The sequence below is a fragment of the Triticum dicoccoides genome, chromosome 5A (assembly GCF_002162155.2).
Source record: "Triticum dicoccoides isolate Atlit2015 ecotype Zavitan chromosome 5A, WEW_v2.0, whole genome shotgun sequence".
NCBI lineage: Eukaryota > Viridiplantae > Streptophyta > Magnoliopsida > Poales > Poaceae > Triticum > Triticum dicoccoides.
The window spans coordinates 540,998,934-541,006,888 of record NC_041388.1 but is presented as its reverse complement, the minus strand read 5'-3'; positions in this window follow the sequence as shown (position 1 = coordinate 541,006,888).

Below are 7,955 nucleotides of genomic sequence, written 5' to 3'. Positions count from 1 at the left end.
TATTGACCGGAGATGTGTCTCGGTCATGTCTACATAGTTCTCGAACCCGTAGGGTCCTCACGCTTAAAGTTCGATGACAGTTATATTATGAGTTTATATGTTTTGATGTACCGAAGGTTGTTCGGAGTCCCGGATATGATCACGGACATGACGAGGAGTCTCGAAATGGTCGAGACATGAAGATTGATATATTGGAAGCCTATATTTGGATATCGGAAGTGTTCCGGGTGAAATCGGGATTTTACCGGAGTACCGGAGGGGTTACCGGAACCCCCCGGGGGTTAATGGGCCATAGTGGGCCTTAGTGGAGAAGAGGAGAGGCGGCCAGGGCAAGGGCCGCCCCCTAGTCCGAATAGGACAAGGAGAGGGGGGCGGCGCCCCCCTTTCCTTCTTCTCCTCCACCTCTTTCCCCTCTTCTCCTAATCCAACAAGGAAAAGGGAGGGAATCCTACTCCCGGTAGGAGTAGGACTCCTCCTGGCGCGCCCCTCCTGGCCGGCCGCACCTTCCTCCTTGCTCCTTTATATACGGGGGCAAGGGGCACCCTAGAGACACAACAATTGATCCCTTGGATCTCTTAGCCATGTGCGGTGCCCCCCTCCACCATAATCCACCTCGATCATATCGTAGCGGTGCTTAGGCGAAGCCCTGCGCCGGTAGAAGATCATCGTCGTCACCACGCCATCATGCTGACGAAACTCACCCTCAACACTCGGCTGGATCGGAGTTCGAGGGACGTCATCGGGCTGAACGTGTGCTGAACTCGGAGGTGGCGTACGTTCGGTACTTGATCGGTCGGATCGTGAAGACGTACGACTACATCAACCGCGTTGTGCTAACACTTCCGCTTTAGGTCTACGAGGGTACGTGGACAATACTCTTCCCTCTCATTGTTGTGCATCACCATGATCTTGCGTGTGCGTAGGAATTTTTTTGAAATTACTATGTTACCCAACCGTGGTATTAGAGCCAGGTTTTATGCGTAGATATCATATGCACGAGTAGAACACAAGTGAGTTATGGGCGATATAAGTCATACTGCTTACCAGCATGTCACACTTTGGTTCGGCGGTATTGTTGGATGAAGCGGCCCAGACCAACATTACGCGTACGCTTACGCGAGACTGGTTCTACCAACGTGCTTTGTACACAGGTGGCTGGCGGGTGTCAGTTTCTCCAACTTTAGTTGAACCGAGTGTGGCTACGCCCGGTCCTTGCGAAGGTTAAAACAACACCAACTTGACAAACTATCGGTGTGGTTTTGATGCGTAGGTAAGAACGATTCTTGCTCAGCCCGTAGCAGCCACGTAAAACTTGCAACAACAAAGTAGAGGATGTCTAACTTGTTTTTGCAGGGCATGTTGTGATGTGATATGGTCAAGACATGATGAGATATAAGTTGTTGTATAAGATGATCATGTTTTGTTGAAGTTATCGGCAATTGGCAGAAACCTTATGGTTGTCTCTTTATTGCATAAGATGCAAGTGCCAAATAATTGCTTTACTTTATCGCTATGCGATAGCAATAGTTGGCGAGACGACCATGTGACGACACATTGATATAGATCAAGATGATGGAAATTGATACGTCTCTGTCGTATCTACTTTTCCAAACACTTTTGCCCTTGTTTTGGACTTTAACTTGTATGATCTGAATGGAACTAACCCGGACTGACGCTGTTTTCAGCAGAATTGCCATGGTGTTGTTTTATCTGCAGAAAACAAATATTCTCGGAATGACCTGAAACTCCATGAAACATCTTAGAAAAAATAATAAAAAATCCTCGCCAAAGATGAAGACCAGGGGGCCCACACCCTTCTCACGAGGGTGGGGGGCGCCCCCCCTAGGGCGCGCCCCCTACCTCGTGGGCCCCCTGAATGCCCTCCGACGCCAACTCCAACTCTATATATTTGCTTTCGGAGAGAAAAAATCAGAGAGAAGAAATCATCGCGTTTTACGATACGGAGCCACCGCCAAGCCCTAAAACCTCTCGGGAGGGCTGATCTGGAGTCCGTTCGGGGCTTCGGAGAGGGGGATTCATCGCCGTCGTCGTCATCAACCATCCTCCATCACCAATTTCATGATGCTCACCGCCGTGCGTGAGTAATTCCATCGTAGGCTTGCTGGACGGTGATGGGTTGGATGAGATTTATCATGTAATCGAGTTAGTTTTGTTAGGGTTTGATCCCTAGTATCCACTATGTTCTGAGATTGATATTGCTATGACTTTGCTATGCTTAATGCTTGTCACTAGGGCCCGAGTGCCATGATTTCAGATCAGAACCTATTATGTTTTCATGAATATATGTGAGTTCTTGATCCTATCTTGCAAGTCTATAGTCACCTACTATGTGTTATGATCCGGCAACCCCGAAGTGACAATAATCGGGACCACTCCCGGTGATGACCATAGTTTGAGGAGTTCATGTATTCACTATGTGTTAATGCTTTGTTCCGGTTCTCTATTAAAAGGAGGCCTTAATATCCCTTAGTTTCCAATAGGACCCCGCTGCCACGGGAGGGTAGGACAAAAGATGTCATGCAAGTTCTTTTCCATAAGCACGTATGACTATATACGGAGTACATGCCTACATTATATTGATGAATTGGAGCTAGTTCTGTGTCACCCTATGTTATGACTGTTACATGATGAACCGCATCCGGCATAATCATCCATCACTGATCTGGTGCCTACAAGTTTTCCATATACTGGTTCTCGCTTATTTACTTTCCCGCTGCTACTGTTACAATCACTACAAAATACCAAAAACATTACTTTTGTTGCCGCTACCACCACTATCATATTACTGTGATACTAAACACTTTGCTGCAGATACTAAGTTTCCAGGTGTGGTTGAATTGACAACTCAGCTGCTAATACTTGAGAATATTCTTTGGCTCCCCTTGTGTCGAATCAATAAATTTGGGTTGAATACTCTACCCTCGAAAGCTGTTGCGATTCCCTATGCTTGTGGGTTATCAGAAATCATGGTGTCATGCCAGTTGTTTGTCACGAGAAAAACATCTAAAACTCCGGGGAGAAGGGAAGAAGGGAGTGTGTTTCTCTCAAACGCCGGGAATAGAGAAATGAGTATGCGGGCGTGCCAGTGTACAGTAGTACACAAAGGAAAAAAAGATACGGGAATATGTATTTCATTAATCTCATTGGAGAAATAAAATTACAATATCTCATAGAAAAAAGGTGCGCTCCGTGGCCTACTAGCACGGCCAAGCTGGCTGTGGCGATTGTGTGATCTCCTGGTTCCCGGGGCCTCGGAAGGCTCCCGGTTAATTACTCCCGCGGGTTGCTCCACGGGATACCTCCGATTGAGTTGTGTGGTCGTCTTCGTCGTCTTCGCTTCACGTTCTCCATGCATGATGATGGTGATGTGTGTGTGGGCGGCGGCAGAGCCCGTGTCCTCGTCGGTACACGCGCCGCGAGTAGCGTAGCCTTTTCGGTGGCCACGCTCGCCCTCGCCGTCGTGCCTCATCGGTCTTGGCGACGTTGGAGGAGTTGTTGTTAGGGTAGCATGGATCACGTTCGGGTCGGACTTCTCGATGACCAGTAGCTTCTCGGGGTGTACAAGGGTCAGTGCCCTGCGGGAGTAATTGTCGATGGAGACCGGCATCGGTGTATGACCATCGCGTTGCTCACACTAGCATGGCCTGAGTGGTCGACACCTCGTCCCGGTCAGACGCCGAGTCCACGGCAGTCGGCATCGTCAAGGCGTCGTCTCATGAGTTCGTAGAGGAGCAGTGTTGTCGTTGAAGTCGCGTCGCCTCGCCATCGCATCTTGTCTTCGGACCAGATAGACATACTTCTCTTCATCCCCCGGCGAGCAGGGCGTGGGCATCGCCCTGGTGTGGCACCATCTTCTAAGGAGGCCACGGACCGCCATGTGGTCGACATTGGCTTCTTCGTGCTTAGATGACGACAGCGAACTAAATGTCTTTGTCTCCTCTAAGCACTCAATGTAAGACGATGGTGATGATGTTGCAGCACGTAGGAGAGCTTGGTCACGAGTCATCTCGCGTGAGGGCTCCGATGGCTTTTCCTGTCGACAAAAGGTTGACAAACGTGCCACCCTGCCATCAAATGACTACGTGCATGGCACATGCACGTGCAATGGCCACCTCGCGGTGCACAGCAACGCGTTCAGGAGCGCAGCAACACAAAGATGATTTCACCGGCAAGAACAGACTAGAAACTTAGCTACAAGGCTAGACCATCTCCAGTGATGACCAGCCGGCGATCAGTCTTCATGCGTGCACTGGTGCTGGGCCTTATACGTGCACCTGTACGTAGTGTACTCCGTCTCAGATGTTCAGCTGCTCTCTGGGTACACCATAGGCGGCCATACCCAGCGATGGTACTTGGGAGGATGGCACCATCCAGTCCCGCCGAGGTGTGGGAGAGGCGCTGCTCCGGCATCAAAGTTAGGCCCCGTCATCCTCGACCAAGGCACAGGACAACATAGTATGGTGTTCTCCGTGGCTTCGTCCTTCAGGGCACGAGCTCGATGTAGCGGACGAAGGGTGTGTGATGATGGCGATCTCTGTGGCGTCCACGTCCATGGCAGCAACTTGGCAACGTCGGCGGTGGGCGGCGTCTCGGCGAGCTCTGTGTCAACACCCTCACCGCACCGCCATGACGAGGTAGATGTGAGTGGTGATGGTGATTTGTGTGCCATTGACCTTGATTGCTGGCTTGGTGAAAATGAGCCCCGGCGACGCATCGTCTTCGTCGAGGGGTGGTGAGTAGGGGCGGCATCCGTGGCGTCGCCCCCTGGGGCATCGAACTTGGTGGTGTTAGCGTTCGTTGTGTGGGCTTGGTGAAGACAAGCTTCGGCGGTGCGTCTTCTTCGTCGAGCGGTGGTGAGTGGGGTCGGCCTCCATGGCGTCGACCTCCGGGGCATCGACCTAGGTGGCGTCAGCGTCCATAGTGCGGGCTTGGTGAAGATGAGCTCCGGTGATGCGTCGTCCTCATCGAGCGGTGATGAGTGGGGGTGGCCACCGTGGCGCCGACCTCCGGGACACCGACCTCGGTGGCGTCAGCGCCCATAGCACGGGTGAGGGAGTCCTGGATCAGGGGGTGTCCGGATGGCCGGACTATACCTTCAGCCGGACTCCTGGACTATGAAGATACAAGATTGAGGACTTCGTCCCGTGTCCGGAAGGGACTTTTCTTGGCGTGAAAGGCAAGCTTGGCGATACGGATATGTAGATCTCCTACCATTGTAACCGACTTTGTGTAACCCTAACCCTCTCCGGTGTCTATATAAACCGGAGGGTTTTAGTCCGTAGGACAACATACAGAACAACAATCATACCATATGCTAGCTTCTAGGGTTTAGCCTCTCCGATCTCGTGATAGATCTACTCTTGTACTACCCATATCATCAATATTAATCAAACAGGACGTAGGGTTTTACCTCCATCAAGAGGGCCCGAACCTGGGTAAAACTTCGTGTCCCTTACCTCCTGTTACCATCTGGCCTAGACGCACAGTTCGGGACCCCCTATCCGAGATCCGCCGGTTTTGACACCGACATTGGTGCTTTCATTGAGAGTTCCTCTGTGTCATCGCCGTTAGGTTTGATGGCTCCTACGATCATCAATGGCGATGCAGTCCAGGGTAAGACCTTCCTCCCCGGACAGATCTTCGTCTTCGGTGGCTTCGCACTGCGGGCCAATTCACTTGGCCATCTGGAGCAGATCGAAAGCTATGCCCCTGGCCGTCAGGTTAGATTTAGAAGTTTAAACTACACGGCTGACATCCGCGGGGACTTGATCCTCGATGGATTCGAGCCACTGCCGAGCGCGCCGCACTGTCACGACGAACATGATCTAGCTCTGCCGCCGAACAGTGCCCTGGAGGCCGCACCCGCATCGGTTTCGACCCTTAATTCGGAGCCAACTGCGCCGATCGAGGATGGATGGATGGATGCTGCCTCGGGGGCTGCGATCCCAACGGCGATTGAGCCGAACACCAGCCCCGCACTCCACGAGACTCGTGACTCCAAGGAGCCGGACTCCTCTCCGGACTCCGAACCCTCCGCGCCCCCTGCCGATCAAATTCGATTGGGCGCCGATCATGGAGTTTATTGTCGCGGACATCTTTCAGCACTCGCCTTTCGACGATATTCTGAAGACACTAAAGTCTCTCTCTTTATCAGAAGAGCCCTGGCCGGACTACGGTCAGCAAGGTTGGGATACAGACGATGAAGAAATTCAAAGCCCACCCACCACCCACTTTGTAGCCACTGTCAACGATTTAACCAACATGCTCGACTTCGACTTCGAAGACATCGACGGTATGGACGCCGATGCAGGAGACAGTGAAGAACCAGCACCTATTGGGCCCTGGAAAGCCACCTCGTCATATGACATATACATGATGGACACCCCAAAAAAAGGAGATGGTGATGGAACAGCGGAGGATGACCCCTCCAAGAAACAGCCTAAGCGTCGGCGTCAGCGGCGCCGCTCAAAATCCCGCCAAAGCAAATACGATGATTCCAGCACGGGAGATAATAATACTCCAGAGAGTGCCGAAGAAAACCCCCTCCAGCAAGATTCAGCACAGGAGGATGAAGAAGCCAGCCCTCATGAGAGAGCGGCAGACAGAGAGGTCGAGGACGATAATTACATGCCTTCCTCCGAAGACGAGGCAAGCCTCGACGATGACGAATTCGTCGTGCCAGAGGATCCCGTCGAGCAAGAGTGTTTTCAACGCAGGCTTATGGCCACGACAAGAAGCCTAAAAAAACAGCAACAACTTAGAGCTGATCAAGATTTGCTAGTCGATGAATGGACTGAAGTCCTTGCGGCCCAAGAGCATAAACTCGAACGCCCCTCCAAGAGCTACCCAAAGAGCAGGTTGCTACCCCGATTAGAGGAGGAAGCACTTAAACCTACATCACCAGCACTCGATACGGCCGACCGGCCACCTCGTGGCCGCGACAGAGAGGCCTCTCGGCCCTCCACTCAAGCCGCACCCCGTACCAAGGCATGGGAAAATGCGCCAGACCCGCGAGATATGTTGGAGGACAAGGCAAGGCAAACAAGATCGATCTACGGATCGCGTGGGCGCCCCATGACTCGAGACGGTAACCGTCACGCCGGACACAAATCTGGTAGGGCCGAACACAGTAGACAAAGCTCATTGGAGCTACGTCGCGATATAGCCCAGTACAGAGGCACCGCACACCCACTATGCTTCACAGACGTAGTAATGGATCATCAAATCCCCGAGGGTTTCAAACCCGTAAACATTGAATCATATGATGGCACAACAGATCCTGCGGTATGGATCGAGGATTATCTCCTTCATATCCACATGGCCCGCGGTGATGATCTCCATGCCATCAAATACCTCCCACTCAAGCTTAAAGGACCAGCTCGGCATTGGCTTAACAGCTTGCCAGCAGGGTCAATCAGTTGTTGGGAGGACCTGGAATCTGCATTCCTCGACAACTTCCAGGGCACTTATGTGCGACCACCAGACGCCGATGACCTAAGCCACGTAATTCAGCAGCCAGAGGAATCGGCCAGGAAATTCTGGACATGGTTCCTAACAAAGAAAAATCAAATAGTCGACTGTCCGGACGCAGAGGCCCTAGCAGCCTTCAAGCACAATATCCGTGACGAGTGGCTTGCCCGGCACCTTGGACAGGAAAAGCCGAAATCTATGGCAGCACTCACGACACTCATGACCCGCTTTTGCACGGGAGAAGACAGCTGGCTTGCTCGTCGCAACAATATGACCAAGAACCCTGGCAATTCGGATACCAGGGACAGTAGTGGCAGGTCGCGTCGCAACAAGCAGAAGCGCCGCATTAACGGCGACAATGCTGAGGATACGGCAGTTAATGCCGGATTCAGAGGCTATAAATCCGGTCAGCGGAAAAAGCCATTCAAAGGAAATCCTAGGGGCCCGTCCAGTTTGGACCGAAT